Source organism: Lissotriton vulgaris, chromosome 2_1 (assembly GCF_964263255.1).
Source record: "Lissotriton vulgaris chromosome 2_1, aLisVul1.2, whole genome shotgun sequence".
Classification (NCBI taxonomy): domain Eukaryota; kingdom Metazoa; phylum Chordata; class Amphibia; order Caudata; family Salamandridae; genus Lissotriton; species Lissotriton vulgaris.
Window position 1 is genome coordinate 1,420,272,455 of NC_141687.1, and position 18,968 is coordinate 1,420,291,422.

The window sequence follows — 18,968 nt, forward strand, 5'->3', positions numbered from 1 at the left end:
AGGCATAAATAAACAGTGAAACTAAATCGAAAAGTCACAGAAAATGTCTTGAGGCAGGTCATGAGGTTCGTGCACGCGAACAGCCATGAGTGTACAACCAATATTATTAAATGTTTTCCCATTAGTATTACATAAGACATGTAAAAGAAAAACAAGACTGCACACAGTTGTTTTCTTAAGTTTTTTCTTGCATTGCGAAAATCCCTATCAGACTATGGCATGACCAGTTGACTGCTCACGCACGTTGGATAATACTGCCAGAAAGACCACAATTTCCAGTGACATGATAACAAATAACTTGGGAAGATCATATCAGAACTATGACAAGTAATTATTTATTTATTTTTAAGAGCACAGAGATGGAAATTGAATGTTCTGGGAAACTATATACGCAGGGGCAGATTTACAATAACTGGCGCATCCCCAGGGTTGCGCCAGTTATTGTGCGCCGCAGCTCCGCCACCCATGGTGCGCCACATTTACATTGCGGCGCACCATGGGGCAAAAATGGCACAGATGCGTGACGCATCTGTGCCGTAAAAGCGGCGCATTGCTGGAGTTGCGTCGCAAGCGGGACGCAGCTCCAGCAATGCTCTGGGGGGCCCTATCTGTCCAATGCTTAGGCCTGCTTAAAGCAGGCGCCGGGTTTTGACGCAGCATTGGCCTAAAAGTGCCTGAGTGAAATCTTGTAGATTTCACTCAGCCACTTTTAGGAGGTGTTCCTGCGCAGGAACGCCCCCTCCTGCGCCAGAACGTCTCCTTATGGGACAGGGCTTTACAACGTGACGCATCTCCCAGATGCGTCACGTTGTAAATACCCAGCACCATGGCGCATCTTTTGCTCCACCGATGCATCATAAAAGTGACACAACAGCAGTTTAAAAGAGGCGCAAGGGGCTTGTAAATCTGCCCCACAGTGCTTGTAACTACAGTACAGAAAGGTGCTGAATGAGCACATAAAGGTGGAAGAGGTCATGGATGGCAATTAGAGGTGGGCAAAGCAAAAACAAGGAGATGATGGACGGAGCGCTGAAACTTTTCAGACACTCACCCTCAGTCACAGATCTGGGTTCAATCCATCATCATTCTTTAGCTCACTCCGCCACCTCAGTTCAGGCCCAGCTATATGCAAATTAGTCTTGTCCCTATGCCTCATGGGAACAGTACAGCCCGAACTGCCAAGCCAGGTCTTCCCTGAACTGGAAACAAGCATCCTGGGACTGGTTTCTGGGTAACACCCTTTATCAGCCAGGCTAACTTGAATACAGTGGCAAAGTGAGCCGGGGATGCTTGTTTCCAGTCCAGGGAGGACCTGTCCTGGCAGTTCAGGCTGGACTGTTCCCATTGGGCACAGGGTCAAGACTGATTTGCATATGTCTGGGTTCAAACTGGAATGGCATGGTGAGCTAATAAACGATGGATTTAGGCCCAGACCTCCGTACTGGGGTGAATATATGAAGTTGTTCTGCATTCTGTCCATCAATAGTTGATTTTGCATTTGCCAATTAGAGGTGGCAAGGGGTAGCAGTTGCTATCCTTGGCTCTTTTAGTTTGATTCCAGTGCTTATTGTAAGCATTCTCCCATCACCTTTTGAGTGTTGATGTGATGCTCTGTGTGACAAGGGTATGCCCAGAAATGGTCCGTCCCTTGCTCACTGTGCAGGTGGAATCAAGATACACCTGAAGAGGCTTGAGCAGAGCAAAACCAGTCTTGGGTTGCTTGCGTTCCGGGTTCAGAGAGGGCCTGGCTTGGCAGTTTAGGCTGGAGTCTTCCTAATGGAGGAGGGTCAAGACTGATTTGCATATAGCTGGGTCTAATCTGAGGTGGTATAGTGGGCAAAAGAGTGATGGGTTGGAATGCTACCCTGAGCGATGGCCAGTGGTTAGACGTATTGGAAGCATCCTCCCTTTACCTTGTGTGTTTTTGTTTGCCATTTTTAAGAGACCCCAGTATTCAGCAATGTCAGAACCTTCGACTACCCCAACATTAGAAATCCAGAGCACCGAAACGAATAAAGGGAAACTAATTGAAAACTGCTTTAAAAGCACAACCTATACCAATAGATTTCCTGGAACTAAGATCTGAGTACTTCTTGCAACATTCCACTTTCAACAGTATTGGTGAGTTTTTTGTTCACTTCAAATACCTCTCCATCAATCTTTAATCATCTAGCCGCGGCCACTGCAGGTAAGAACGATGAGGCAATGGGATCGGCTGGGTGGGTTGTGGATTTTGAGAGATGACCAAGAGGGAAAATTAATTCTTTATTTAATTTTCCCTTGTGGTCGTCTCTCGAAATCCCCCCAGCCCCCAGCCGACCACACCGCTCATCGCTCTTGCTGCAGCGGCCGATGCAGATTTAATCATCATTAAAAGTACGCTGGCTTACATTCACTTTCTAACTCAGTACTTCATAAGATACAGCAACAGCATGGACAGCAAGTAAGTCAGCTATAACATCAAACACATCTTTATATATTTCTTAGGTAAGAGCATTCTGTTCGTGAAGTATTACTACTGTGCTAAAACGTGCTTCAAACAGCCACATCTTTGTCTTAGCTACCTTGGCATCTTGCCCAGAGCTCAATCATGTCTAAATAAAAATTAATAGTCGCTTTTGAATTTTAACCGATTTATGAACAATGCTGAATAATTTATGGTGTTTGGGTTCCTTTTTTCATGTTCTGCTTTTCATTTTGAACAGAACAGTTAACATCTTCCCCGTTTTCTCATCTCCTTGTTAATGTTGTGCCTTTTTATTCGGTCACTTTTTTTTGGAATTGTAATTATTTTACCGTTGTAGGGGGGCAGCAAACCTGTGAGCATATCATTGTTCTTTCATGTGCCAGGGAAACACAAATAATGCTCCTCAAACTGCCTTTCAGATAACCTAATTTTTTCAAAAGGAACAAATCAAAATGGACTCAAAAGAGAATCCACTCTAAGCATCCCATTCCTGAACCATTCTGCTCAGAGTGTAAGACATTGTATTGGGGCATATTACCAAGCAATAGCGATAATTATCGCTATTGCTTGGTTAGAGACAAAAATATACAGCTGAGCTGCGGCGATTTTTATCGCAGATAAACCTTGGTATTACCAAGGTTTATCGCAAATGCGATAAAAATCGGCCGCAATGCATGAATACGCTGAAAAGTCAGCGATATTCATACATTACAGAGCTAATGCTCTTAGCCATGTTATCCACCTCCCATTGGATAACATGGCTAAGAACTGCTCAGGGCAGGTATTAGCTTTTGGAGATATTCGCGCTTAGCGCGAATATCTCCAAAAGTTGGTAATAGGAGATAGCGATGTTAGCGACTGTTTCCAGTCGCTAACATCTTGGCACGCCCACTTTGCATGTCATTAGTGATAAATATCACTGACATGCAAAGTGGGGCCCAAGATGGTCGCTATCTCCTACTAGCTGTCGCTAACTGGTGTTAGCGAGAGCTAGGTAATAGGAAGATAATTTTATCTCCGCTTTCTTGTCTTTTAAAGCCAAAAAAGCAGAGATAAACCCCCTTGATAATATGCCCCACAATATTTTTACTCTTCAATACAAGTCCAAAGTAATCGTTTGACTTCAACGTTGCTAATATATACTTTGCAAAATGCCCATCTTCCCTCTAGTAGATAATTGGGTACATTGAGTGGTGGTGCTAGTCGATAGAGCAATACTTATCCAGCTCACAAACTGTATATTAGCACCCACCGGCATAACAGCTTACAGAAAATTCACAACAGAATATAATTTAGGCTGACTGATATGTTTACAATTTATGCACTGCCTTCAATAACAGACAAAGAATAAACATTTTATACCTTAGAAAGACTAGCTTTCTCCTCCACATTTTAGGGTTGGCTTGCCAGCGCTGCTGTCGCCTGACCTTATGTGATCAACAAGAAAATAGCTTTAAGAGACTGCCTAGATGTTTATTACTCTAGGCACAGCTTTTGATTGGGCAGAAACTCTGGGGCATATTACCAAGAATAAGCGATAATTATCGCTAAGCTTGGTTAGCGGCTATAATTGTATCGCCGTGCTTCGCCTATTTTTATCGCTTAGAAACCTTGCTATTATCAAGGTTTCTCTCCTAAGCGATAAAAATTGGCCGAAATGCATGAATATCGCTGAAAAGTCAGCGATATTCATGCATTACCGAGCTAATGCTCTTAGCCATGTTATCCACCTACCATTGGATAGCATGTCTAAGAACTGCTCTGGGCAGGCGTTAGCTTTTGGAGATATTTGCACTTAGCGCGAATATTTCCAAAAGTAGGTAATAGGAGATAGCGATGTTAGCGACTGTTTCCAGTCGCTAACATCTTGGCACCCCCACTTTGCATGTCATTAGCGATAATCATCGCTGACATGCAAAGTGGGCCCCAAGATGATCGCTATCTCCTACTAGCTGTCGCTAACTAGTGTTAGCGACAGCTAGGTAATAGGGCAATAAAATTATCGCCGCTTTAGCGGGAAAAATTCCTGCTAAAGGGGCGATAAGGCCCTTGGTAATATGCCCCTCTGTCGTGCTGAAAGCAGCGCTTTTGCTGTGCTTCTTGCCCTGAGAATGTTTGACATAGATTTCCTAACAGTTTGAGTTGTGGTTGCACCACTTTTTTGGCGCTACCACCACGCAAAATATTAGTTGGTATTTACCAAGCCACACAAGTGCCGACTTGCATCACCTTGGGCGGCTTGGTTCAGAAAATGTAACCTTGTGCTACTTTTCATTAATCTGCATCAGGGTAGTGTTCCAAGTGTGGAGCAAGTATGTTGCCATTCATCCACTCACGGATTTTGGTGCATTCCCAAAGCTAGTAAACCTGAGACAGGGCCAAAATGCTACGCTTTCCCCAGTGAGGTGTAACAAGAAGAAAAATATTGATTTCTCTTGGCTACTTCCTTTTTCTATGTCTGATGTATCCTGCATCAGACATAGAAAGACGAAATTGCCTTACAAGATTGTTTTTGTGCAGGAAGGTGTCCCTTATTGCACAAAAACAATCCTGCCTGTAACAAAGCCACCTTTGCGGCATAGCACGAGGGTGCCTCTGTTGGGGCTAGGCAGCACAGAGAGCGCCAGTGTAAGGAGGAAGCTGAACTTCCCCATATGTTAGTAAATATGACGAGGTTCAGCTCTCTCCATTTGATTCAAGGTAGTGCAGCAAATGCTTTGCTGTGTTGTATAGTGCCAAATGTTAATAAATCTGAGTCTTTATGTTCAATAAGAAATTACTGATTTGGTTACGGCAATAAATTAGTGATCAAGGCAGCAGGCCTGATATTTTTATTATGGCTTTTAATGACAAAGGCAGAAGATGAAGATATTTATTTCCAAAAGCATTTGTTAATGCTAAAAGACGCTTTACAGTCAATTGTTATTACATTATGTCAAACCCTGTAAAGAGGTATTTCGTAGGGGTGGGCAAAACTGGCATGATTCTCTCTGGCGTAGTTACTTGTAATTACCTCAAAATTACTTGCAATTATGCGTACATGTGTGAAAAGCATCATCAAATAATTATTGTTAAATGCACCCTCACATCAAAATGGGCCACAGGATGCATTTTGCGCTAAGAAAATACCACTAAATACTAAAAGACATGAACAGCAGTATCCAGCAGCCACTCGCTCTTTCTTAGTTCATTGTACCTATGCTCCTGCTGTAGGAGTTTTACTACAAATTACTCTTACTCACACAAGCTGGAGTAATTGCACGATTTCAGCAATTTTGCATCACGAGTAATGCTTAATTACTGAAATTACTCTGATTACTCTTGCATAAGATAAACTTCTCCCAGGCCTAGTATTTTGACACATGTAATCTCACTGATTACCATAGTAGGTAGTTTTTGTGTTGGTTATTCTCATGGCAAAGTGTGGGGTTTGAGGATTAGCACTGCAGAAATCCTTTTAGGCTGGTTAAGGAGGGACTGCATATTGTAATTTTACTGGATCACTGACATAATATCGACTACAAAAATATAAGCATTTAAAATATCGACTCCAAAATATCGACTACAAAAATATCGAAGTCCTATCTACAAACAGGTAAGTACAAAAATATCGATTCAAAAATATCGTTTAAAAATATGTACCATTCTAGTTTCCGCTTGGGACTGGTGAAATAAAGACTTTTCTACCCCTTTGGTGTTAGTATAAATGCTAGGGGGTGAACCCAAACCTTTTTGGGAAACTATCTAATTTTGTAGAGTTTAGATTTGCTATTCTACTCCAGATCCGCACTCAGTGAGGAAAGTGTTAATTTTGGGGAGTGCAGATTAACTATTTAACTACATATAACACTCCTTTTGGAACATATTCAACTTTGTGAAGTTTGGATTAATTCTTCTAACTCCAATACCACTCTCATTAGGAGAAGTGTTTAGTTTTTAGTGTTACAAGATCCTCTGTTTTACAGCCCAATGAAGTCCTAGTCTACCCTGAATATTTCTAAGGAAATACGACTTTTGACAAACCAAGCCCTAGAAAATGGTGGCATTTCGAATAAAGAATATGACTATCTAAATCACAACCAAGGCAAAATGGCATGTGTATATGGGTTACCCAAAATACACAAAAATCAAAGTAACCCCCCATATCGCCCAATAGTCTCTACTATAGGTACAATAACCGAACCCCTGTCTAAATATGTGGACAATTATTTGCGCCCACACATTTCTAAGATAGAGTCGTATGTACGAGATACTGAGCACATGATTGCTAAAGTGGAAGGATTACAGTTTAACCACACACATGACTTATTAGTAACAATGGATATAGAATCCTTGTATAGCAATATCCCAATCACAGAAGCCATGGAAACCACCGCATGGTTCATAGAGGAGCATAGAATCCAATGTCCTTCCGATTTTTTACTTGCTTGCTTGAGGATTGTACTGACAGAAAATATTTTTGGATTTGGGCCCCATATTTACCGCCAAACCAAAGGAGTAAGCATGGGGGCTTCTGTGGCCCCTTCTATTGCTAACATATATATTGCAGCCTTTGAGAGAAAATATATTCAAAATGAAGCCACCCCATTCTTTGAATCTATCTCCCATTGGTCCAGATATATAGATGATATCTTCTTTATCTGGACCGATGGGAGGGAAAATTTAATGGAATTTATTGCTTGGATCAATGAAGCAGATTTCAACCTGCGTTTTACTTCTCACGTAAGCCCAGAAAGAGTCGAATTTTTGGATATTGTCATACTATCAGATCAAGGTGAACTTAAAGTTGACTTACATGTAAAACCCACTGCGAGGAATACCCTCTTACATTATAAGAGCTTTCACCCGAGATCACAAAAAGACAGTATCCCTTTCTCACAGTTTTTGCGAGTTAGACGCAATTGTACCGATCTCGCCCACTTTGATAAGCAGGCTTTGATTATGAGATCAAAATTCATAGAGAGAGGTTACCCCCATCGTTTAGTTAGGAATTCCTATAAAAGAGCCAGATACTATGATCGTGACGTTTTACTGAGAAATAAGCCTCCCAAAGAAAATAAACAAATAGTATGCATTATCAAACATTCAACGGTCAATACAAAAATCAAACAGATCATAAACTCGAACTGGCACATCCTTAATAGCAACTGTACTAGAGAGACAACATTGGATAAGCGATTATTTGCCCATAGACGAAACAAAAACATTAAAGATTTTATTGTGCATTCATGCATTTCGAATCAAATAGACAGTCCAAAATTTGTACCAAGGTCGATTTTGACAAACAGTCCTATCAGAGGAACTGCACCTTGTTCGTCTTGTATTTCCTGCAAGAATATTCTTGCAGGTGAAGAATTTACTTTGAATGGGCATACTACAAAAGCGAGAGAAATGTGGAACTGTAAATCCACAAACGTTGTATATTTGATACAATGCCCCTGTCATTTGGCCTATATAGGGGAAACGTCGCGGATGGTGCAAACCCGTCTGACTGAACATCGTTCCGCTATTAGAACCAAGAAAATGATCGCGCCCATGGTGAAACACTTAGTTGAACTGAACCATGGTCCGAATGATTTCCAATGGCGGATATTAGAAAAGATCCAAACACCTGAATCTAAAGGTTGAGCAGCAATAAGACGGAAGAGAGAAGTTTACTGGATTTTTATTTTTGACACCTTTCGGCGGGGGTTGAACAGTGAAATTCCCTTGGAGAATGCCCTGTGTTAAAGTAAAGTGCAATTGTTACCCTTATATAACTATCTGTCAGCAGAATATCGCTTTTATATTTTAAAACAAATGTTCCTATGTGTGATTTGTTCGAGTCCCTGAATCTACAAACAAGTCTATATTTCGATTCCTAATTCTAGATCGGACCTATGATACAGACCATCTATGTCTTTCGCTTAAGGACTGTAATAATTGTTTGTTTAATCTTCCTTTGAATGATTTGATAAATTAAGTATTATATTGAGTCCTCTTCTTATTTTCATAGAAGGCTCACACATATATCCTTTGTATGTCCTTTTGGCGCTGGTTGCCTTTAACATAAAGGGGCGTATGTATCCTAGCAAGATCTAGGTATGTGACAGCTGAATTAATCAGGGTTTTTCACTTCCGGGTACTTGGGCTTAAATAGCGATCACATTGCGCAAACGGTTGTTGCTGCCTCGGAAAACCCAGAAACTCGTGCTTCGCCTCCAGTCTGCATCTATTTCGATCGACGTTCGCTTGGGTGAGTTTAGAATGGTGCTGCCACGATTTTGAGGCAGCCTTGCATCTGCCGTTTTTTAATAAGTGCTCCTAGGACTTTGACCTTGTACTAAAGTTTATTTTTCCTTCGTTTCCATGCCACCTTGCGGGGGATGCTTGGATACATGTTTATAGAAACGAAGGAAGACTCTTCACATCAGAAAGACCCCTTCAGTACAATTCGTGCAGCACACGTTTATTTTTTAGGTACGTCTTAATTTGACTGCATCCTTGTCACTTTATATTGAATCGTATTGCGTCAGGGTTTTAAAATTACATATCTCTTCTTTTGTCTTGCTATTTTCAGCGTTTTTATCATATAAACTACGCAATGAAACTGAGAGGCGAGACAAGATTTTAAAAACGTTTCAAAATCAGGTATTGACACAGTACTCTGTGACTAAAAGTATTGTCTGTATTTTGACTTTTAAATTTAGTTATTCTTAGACTAAGAACACTATTTATATCTTACCTACAGAACTTGTATATATGTCAGAACCAAAACATTGATACTATCAAAGTAACAGGACATTGTTTGAGAAGACTGATCCAGGTAATAGGAGTTTACTTGTGTTCGACCTAATAAGGTCATAAAACAGTCTCTCTAAACATCGGTTGTTCACTTTTCTCTTTATAGACGGTCTCCAATCCCAAGTCTCTAACGCAAATCTTCTATCTATTTGGGAACCTGGTGTGACCAAGGTGCGGCACCCGTGTTCAATTTCTATAGGAGGTACATAAATACTTCTATTTTTTCATCTTAATGACTGTGTGTCATTTTTTCAAATATACACGGAATTTGTTTTCCTAAAATATATGTCATCTTCTAGGCCAACGATTGGTGCCATTAAGCAGTTTGGTACTAAAAATCAGGCAACTGTTAGTGACCGTTATTAGAACCATTTGGGTTACCCTTTCTAATTAAAGTGGCTTATATCAGTACAATTTGCCTTTCGTTTCAGCCTATTCGCGTCCTGTTCATTTCAAGAATCTGAGTGTTCATTTTACTTCTATGAAGTTATCCTACGCCCTAGTCATCTCTATAGTATGTAAGTATTTAAGTTATAATAAGTGGTGTATTACTGAATCAGTTATTTAGAAAAGTAAACATCCACTCTTATGTCCTTTGGCCTGTAGATGTATTTTATGAATTTAAATCTAGGCCTTATGAAATCCTATATGCATTTCTCCTGTCATCATGTAAATAGGTTGCCTTCCACTATTAATTAAAGGTTTACCACTTTTGGAAAACTCCCATAGTTGACCCTTGGTTTGAACTGGCTATGCACAAAGAAATGAAAGCTCTGATTTAGAGCAACAAAGAGTAATTTTAATCTCTGTTCTTGTCTTAAATAAGAAGGAAGATGGAATTATATTGTGGTAAATGTACTGTATTAGATTTTAATAGTGTTATGATCGATTGTTATAGGTATATATATTTTTTTAATATATTATGTTTTATTAATTTTGAATATTGTATTTTTTCTTTTTCTATTGTTTTCTCTATATTTAGGATACACGTGGCATCTCCAGAAGAAGGCGCGTAGAGAACTAATCTTTTAAGCCACTTTTGTTTTTATAAGTTGTTATTTCCTGCATGTCTTTTTAAAATATGTAATTGCTGAGTTTGCGAATAATTTGGTAGTAATTAATTTGTTGGTCAGTTCTTCTGATCTTTTTATGTTTTGTGATTTTTATCTTTTTTAAAATCAAGTCATTAATACATTTTGAGTACAGACCTGCCACTTTTCGTCTACCTTATGTTTTAAATTTCTACATTAAATTTCATCTGGTTTATTGTTATAATTGTTTAGTTCAAGTGCCTTGGTTGTTACTTCACATGTTAGTTTTGGGAAGTTTACATTTGCTGTCTTAACTAAAACCCTCCTTGAAATGGGGAAATTATTCCATTTGGGGGTCTTAATATGTAATATTTTAATTCCAACAAAATACTCATTGGAAAAAGTACTTAATTTTTGGGAGTTCAGGTGTACTATTCTACCTCCATATTCACACTCATTGGAGAAACCAGGTGAGAGTGCAGTCACTTTGCTTGACCATCCTCATGCTTTGATGAAGGGCAGCTGCTGGAAAACTGCCCCTGCAAAAAAGGCCTTTGATCTTCGATTCTCACGTTGATCACCTCACCAGTATGGAGGACTTGCTTTTAGTTCATGGAATCAGTGAGTACTGAAAAAAAGCAAGTATTAAAGCAATCATGGGTAAGGGACTTCCATCATTGCTATCGATTTGCAAATTTCAGTATGATTGATTGACTGGTGCGATTTGCCCCAACACTAAAAGTGGTCTGCTCCCAACCGCCATCTATTTTTTAATTATCTGGTGCTCTTGAACTGTCATTCACCTTGCAATGCTTTGTGATTACCCAAGCAATTGAAAAACACTGGTGCCTTTCCATCCAAGTCACAAGGGATTGCAATGCAGACAGTACAATTTACTGGGGGCAACAACTTGCAATGTCGTTTTCCAAATTGCTGGTAGGGACATTTCCTCCTACTTGACTCGTTGCTAGCTTTCCAAATTAATATCTTTGGAACATTTAGCCCACACAGAACTCTACAGAACATTTCTGTGCTGGTAAGCATCATTTGCATTCCTTTTCTTTTGCATAATGTTGATGAAAAATAACAGCCACTTTTATGTGACAGGAATACTCAAACAAATCACTGCTTGTGTAATAAATGTCACACTGTGGCACGGAACAGTTAGAGTGTTATTTATTTCAACACGAAACATACTTAGGTTAAAAACACGACATTTTAAGAACAGCCTTCACATCAAATAACCTATTTTTTACATCACATTACTGAAAGCAGACATCACAAAATAAAATGATACAATAAAAAACGGATAGTAGCTGTTCCAGTAATGGCAACAATTGATTTACATATTCTCATTTATACTTTCTATAATCCCATAGTTTCAAAGAGGGTACAGTTAAAATTATTCATAAAAATACGTTCTTAAAAATACATTTATCAGGAAAGCAGGTGAATGTAGGTTTTATTTGAGATGAGACTAAGAGTAGGCAGGGCATGGATGTGATGTTGAGATAAAGGCAGTGACCAGGGGCGGGACAAATACCCCCGCAGCCCCCATGGTGTGGGGGGGCCCCAGGCTTTAGTAGGTGAAGGGGGACCCCTCAGCTCTTAGATGGAGAGCTGTGAGAGAGAGGCTTGCTCTAAAGCCGCTGCAGTGTGCAGCCTTTCTGAGCTTCTCGTGCTGACCCAGGATTGAAGAGAAACAAAGTAACAAGTTACATTGTTTCTCTTCAGTGAGAGCCAGGCCCGGTACAAGGGTGGGGTGGGGCCCCCGGAGAGAGCATTCTCTGCTTCTCTGAGGCAGCACCGAGCTGAGAGGCGTAGGAGAAGGATTGCAGCTCCAGGGACAGAATCTGCAGGGACACATTGGAAGGTAAACAAGCATTTGCAATATATGGTTTTGAAATATATACATTTGCATATATCCAAGTCATATATGGTTTGGATTTGAATTGTTAGTTGTGGAATTGTGTTGTGTGGATTGGATCTGTGTAGTGAAATAATATGGTTTGGTGTACAGTGTAATTATGTGGATAGTAATTGTGTGGTATTGAGTGCACTGGACTTATGTGGAGTGGGATTGTGTGTCATGGAGCGGGATTGTGTGTCTTGGAGACAGATTTTCTGGAATGGTATTTTGTGTTGTGGAGTGGTATGTAGTGAAGTTTACTTATGTGGTGTACTGTTAAATATTGTAGCATGATGTGGAATTTTGTGGTGTAGATTGGATGTATGTGGTGTGTTGTGTAATTGTGTTGTTGGTTTGAATGATGTAGTTTGCTGTTGAATTATGTGGTGTGGAATGGAAATGTGTAGAGTTGAATTTGTGTGATGTGGAAGTGTGCACTGTTGAGTGAAAATTATGTTGAGTTGCATTATCAGATATGGTGTGAAATGTAGTTATGTTGAATGTTGCTACGTGGCATAGACTGGATTTATGTGGAGTGTATTTATGCAATATGGAGTAGAGCCTAATTATGTGGAGGTAAAGTATGTGGTGCTGAGTGGTATTATGTGTAGTGTAATTATGTTGGGTGATGATTTCTGTGGGGATGAATTGTGGAATTGTGTGACATGTGGAAATATGTCGCATGAAGCAACTCAAGACCTGGCTGTTCGAGCAGTAGCAGACCCCCCCTCCCCCAAGCGCCTTGAGACCCTCCAAGTGAGTAGCGCGCTATATAAATGCCTTGATTGATTGATTGATTGATTGATTGTGTGGTGTATAATTGTGCGGAGCGGAATAATGCAGCATGTTGCAGAGTTGTATTTTCTGGAGGGTAATTATGTGTTTTGGAGTGGAGTGTAAATATTTTGTGTAAAGTATAAATACATAGGTTGAAGTGGAATTATGTGTAGTTGAATTGTGTTGTGTGGTGTGTAATTATGGAATATAAGTCTTTACATCGTGGATTTTATTCTCCGCGATGCAAACACAACGCGGTTGTTACAATGACCGCTTTGTCATAATGCACTACTTTACAACGCAAGTCATTACAACGACTTACGCTAGATGGTGCGCCGGACTTAGGAATAGTATGATTTACTATTCCAACTCCAGTGTGAGCAACACTAGGGAAAGTGTTGTAATAGTAAGTCATACTTTTCCATATCCTGAGGTTCTGTAATTTCCAAGTACACTAGATTGCACAACTCCATTTTAAAATATGGGTTCCATTTTGTACTGTGCCACCAAATTGTGTTGCCCTCACGTAGGCTCATGAAGGCAGCCTGACGAACAAAGTGACCTGGCCTTCTTGGTTCATGTACACATTAACTAGGTTTCCTTCTGACACTGGAGTGAACTATAGAAACTGACCTCTTCACCTGAAACTGGCCTCGCAAAACCAATTTCCCTGATCGATCTCGTTTTGAGATTGCCAATCAATGTTCAGGACATCGTTAACTTTTAGTTTCCTTGCACATGCCTTATCTTGTTCATCATCTGTTACTGTTTCTTTTTATGTTTCTTCATTACATGGGTTATGCTTTCAATTATAGGTTTGTCCGGCTTTTGGAGGTTGAATTTGGGACATTCTTAATGATTGACTTTTGGGTTGGGATAGTGTACATGTAATCATGCCATGCCCTGCAGTGCCATCTAAATCAGATTAACCTTCGTGAACTATGTAATTATAATGTTTTTCCATATCCTGCTAAAACCCCAAAGGCTACTCACCTGCTGACACTCCAAATTTTCCATTTGTTTAGGAATGTAATAAAAAGTTAACTGATACAACTCCCTTACATGCCTGGGGCAGGATAAACAGCATATAAGACGTGAAGTAAGACCATTCTAGCAGACTGCCTCATTCAGTTGCTAAGGCTTCTGTGTGACGTAGTCTCACTCATTTGAGGTTAATAAAAATGTTCTTTTATATTTCCAGGTTCTGTGCCAAATTCTTTATTATTGGTTTGAATGGACTAAGTATCAGTGAGACCCCTGAGAAGTGGATCTTTTTAATTTCTACAAATGGCGCCCAAGTGAGGCCTCATCAGAGAAGTGGCTATCTGAGGGAGTGATCTTGTCAGAAGACAGAAATCTACTGAGGAGGACAGGACAGGACTCGACTAGCGAGGTACTCTGTGCACAGAGGTTCTGGGGATTATTTGTCTCTGCAGCCCAGTATATTTCTGATCTTCCTGATTTTGATCCTCCACATGATGTCACTCCTGACTGAGATGAATAAAGTAAAGGAGGCCCCCTTAACTGTCAACTTTGGGACAGGGGAGATAGCGTAGGAAACTTAAGAACGTCCCATGTGGATGTGTCCAGCTATAATGACTACCTGTCCAATAAAAAGAGTAATAAATTCCGGAAAGACATTGCTAATTACAACCCTGAACATGTCTATCCGTATTTACAGAAGGACTTTTACGACAGAAGTAGGGAAAACCAACCACAACGGAGACCATGGCAGAATCAACCGCACAATTCCCAAAAGAGAGTAAGGTTTTTCGATACCTCATATACAAGCTCAGACTCTGAAAATGAACAACAGAATGAGAACAGTAACACCAAAGAGAGGGAAACGACAAATACAACTACCCCTAGTAGACTTCCTTTTTTGGATCAGCGCCAACAGAGCTTCGGGCAACCGAAAGGGAGGGGCCGAGGCCGAGGGAATTACAGTGCGAAACCCCAATTCCAACGACGTCCCAATACGCGGAGTCAGAAACATTGGGATTAACAACCTCCAATAAGGCCCCAATAATAAATCTCTCCAAACATACACTAACCATCCACCAAATTAGCCTTTTAGAAAAGGGACTAGGATTCGCATCCTCTGCAAATATAGACAGGTATTCATTAGAGAGAGACCTTCAGAGCTTCTTTAGGAAAGTCAGACTGGCAATATACTTTGAAGATAAAGAAAAGCATCCTAGCAATAATAAATCAGGTCTTAGAAACAAATCAGTTTGGACCCCTAATATTGCCATGATTCCGAAAGATATTGAAGCGTTTGAGCGCAGTATAGACAAAAGTGTTGATGATTTATTGAAAAAGAAACATTGGATCAATCATAACCTGAGTAAGGACGAGAACTTAGCATTGCATGAATTAGAGAACAATATTGAATTGACCATAAAATCAGCAGATAAAGGGGGCGGAATTGTTGTAATGGACACTACTGATTACAATACCAGAATGCTGACTCTGTTAGCTAATGGGGAGCATTATAAATTGGCGCACATGGACGAATGGACATCCCTAAAATTATCCATTTCAGCCTTACTAAAACATGCAAGGGACGACAATGTCATTTGCGATGAAGAATATTCATTTCTTCTAAATCAAGATCCTATCATTCCAGCTCTCTATGGGCTCCCGAAAGTCCATAAGGACATCCAGAACCCGCCCATGAGACCTATCGTCTCCAGTATTGGGTCCTTGACTGAGCCCCTCAGCAAGTATGCCGATGTTTTTCTTCAACCATTAGTTACATCTCAAAAAGCATATACAAAGGATACTACTGATATTATCCAAAAAATAGAAGGCATCACCTTTGATCCACATTCTCAATTTCTAGTGACACTAGATATTGAATCGTTATATACGAACATTCCGCAAAATGCTACAATAGAAGTCATCACCACCATGCTTAACCGAGAAGATAGGGACCTCAACACCCACGAACAATTTATTATTGACTGTATCTCCATTGTGTTAAAAAATAACCTTTTCTTGTTTAATAAACAGCTATATAGACAGACCAAGGGGACGAGCATGGGGGCCACATGTGCCCCGAGCTTGGCATGTTTGTATGTCTCCAATTTTGAAGATCATCACATCTATAATACGGTCTCCCCATTTTACGAAAATGTCTCAATGTGGTCCCGTTATATAGATGATGTTTTCTTTATCTGGACGGGGCCCATTGAGACACTTAGAGAATTTATTACATGGTTGAACCTAGGAGACAACAACTTGAGGTTCACTTCCCATATAGACGATGACAGGTGCGAATTTCTCGACCTGATCATTAAAAACACAAATGGACTATTGAGCGTAGAACTATTTACCAAACCAACGGACAAAAACACTATGCTCCACCATAAAAGTAATCACCCTCCCAGTCAGGTTAATAATATACCGTTTGGACAATTCTTGAGACTCAAGAGAAATTGTACGACATCTCAAGATTTCGAAAAACATGCCAACATCCTTAAAACAAAATTTTTAGAACGAGGTTACCCTAAACGCCTAATCAGACACTCATACAAACGTGCTAAATATTATAATAGGGAGAATTTCTTCCAACCAAAAGAAAGGAATGAGCAAACAAATCAACCCATCATTTTTGTAACAAATTTCAACCCAATTAGCAATAAACTTAAGAACATAATCAACAGGAATTGGCACCTCGTGACAGATAAACATAATAATAAACTCCCTAAACCAATGTTTTCTTATAGAAGGAACAGAACCATCAAAAACAGCCTGGTTCACACCTATAGGGAACCCACTACAATTAAACAACCTTGTATTGATAGTGCCCCGATGCCAACGGGTACTTTTCCCTGCTCGGGCTGCATCAATTGTAAAAACATAATTCGCGGAAATACCATTACAATAAAAAATACTGTTCTTAAACCAAAGAGTTTCATGAATTGCAGAACGACTAGCGTTATTTACCTAATAAGCTGTCCCTGCGATCTAATTTATGTCGGGGAAACCTCAAGAGAAATTCGTACCAGGCTAAATGAGCATAGATCTGCCTTGCGTACGAACAAGATAGGTGCCCCCCTAACAGAACACTGGAAATCAGCCAAACATGAAATAAAAGATCTGCGATGGTGCTGCCTGGAACATGTTACCATTGGTACCAGAGGTGGTAACCTCACACAAAAGCGGAAAAGACGCGAGCAATTTTTTATGTCCAGGTGCAACAGTGTACGTGCCGGGCTCAACAGTAGAGAGGATTGGGAGAAAATAATATAGGAATTCAATAATCCAACAACATCAATAGATCCTCTTGGATTTTTGAACCGATCCTCCCTTCTATAATGTTCAATGTACTTCTTTAGACCTGTCATTCCAACATGTGGTTAATGGAGAAATACTCCTCTCCTAATTAGGTCTAATCTTGTTCTTTTATTTTTACCTCTTTCCTAGATGGATATGTTGGTAATGTAAAACCCCTGTTCCATCTGAGTAACTCAAGACTAGGATATCTGAACTCATTTTCACAATGCTTAATATTGCTAAATATCTAATATCTGATATTTTTAACTCACATAATATATGTGTAAACCTATGGATACTGGAACTGTACTGAGCTCATTCCATTTAAACCACGGAGGGATAAGACTCTCTCTCGCAACATGTCAATATTTATAGGCAACCGAGATCTCAGTCCTATTTTTCAGCACCGTCACATGCAATGTCATGAAATGACTAGGTTTGCCTTAAATCTAATATCGAGCACATAAGAAATATACTCTTTAAGGTGGATATGCTGGCAACACTAAACCCCTGTTCCATTCAAATAACTCGAGGCCATGCCATCTGATCCTTGGTACCACAATGGTTAATAAATAATGAACCGATATTTTGAAATTGCACATTGATGCGTAAACCAATGAACACCCGAATTGTACTGTGCTATTGTTTCACTATTTTCTTTAAATCACGGCGTAATATTTAATTTAATTCTCTCGCTGTAATAATTTCCTCAATTCGACCACATTCAGTACACACCATATCAATGTTTATATGCAATGTAGAACCTAGTCCTACTTTCATTGCACCGTCACATGCAGCGTCCAAAAAGGTAAACAAACGACGCAATCGCATGACGTGACGCCACGTGACAGTATGTCGTCGCCTGACGTGACGCCACGTGATAGTATGTCGTCCAATCAGGACAATCAACTTTTACCGCCCAATAAGATTGATCTTAACATAAATAGGGACTTCCCTCTGCTAGCAAAGATACTTTCGATTACACGACTAAGAGAAGATTTACGGCGACGGGAGTAGGAGCAGGGAGGCCGAACATAAAGCTCGAGGTAAGATAATCCAGCCCGTACGCTTGCAACCCGCTCCTCGGTTATGCTGAACGCTTGCAACCCGCTCCTCGTTTTTTGCTAAACGCTTGTGACAGCAAGACCTTTAAGGTAAAACCACGCTAACCTAACTCTGAAGCACTTTTTTTGCGTGGTGTATCTCAGCATAGTCAAGGGGTAGACTATTTAACAAGTATTTTGGTTCCATTAATGTTATAACTTGAGCAATTCTTTATTTTCTTAAATAATATTATAACATTTTAAAATATATGTTGTAGAACACTGCAGGACATCTAGGATCATAGTGGCCTTGACCTGTTTGCCTTAAACCAAACATTGGCAAGTTTCTTAAATAATATGTATGATTACATTCTCCACACAGACGCGTGTAATACATACTCTATGCGCAAAGGTAATAATATAATTATAAATGACCGATACACAGTGAAATTAGACTATCAATAACGCAATTTTGATAAAACTAGATACCTGAAGTCTGCCTATTGAAATCTATTTGATAGGGCTGTACTTAAACATGAACCCAGATTGGAATCCTAAAACAGACAATCTATCTTATCCTTTTCCCAAAGAACCAGTGGCAGGACAAAGCCCAGCACGATTTGAATGCTAAATAGTGAAAAGCAAGTGCATCACCCACTACTGCCAGTAATTTAAAC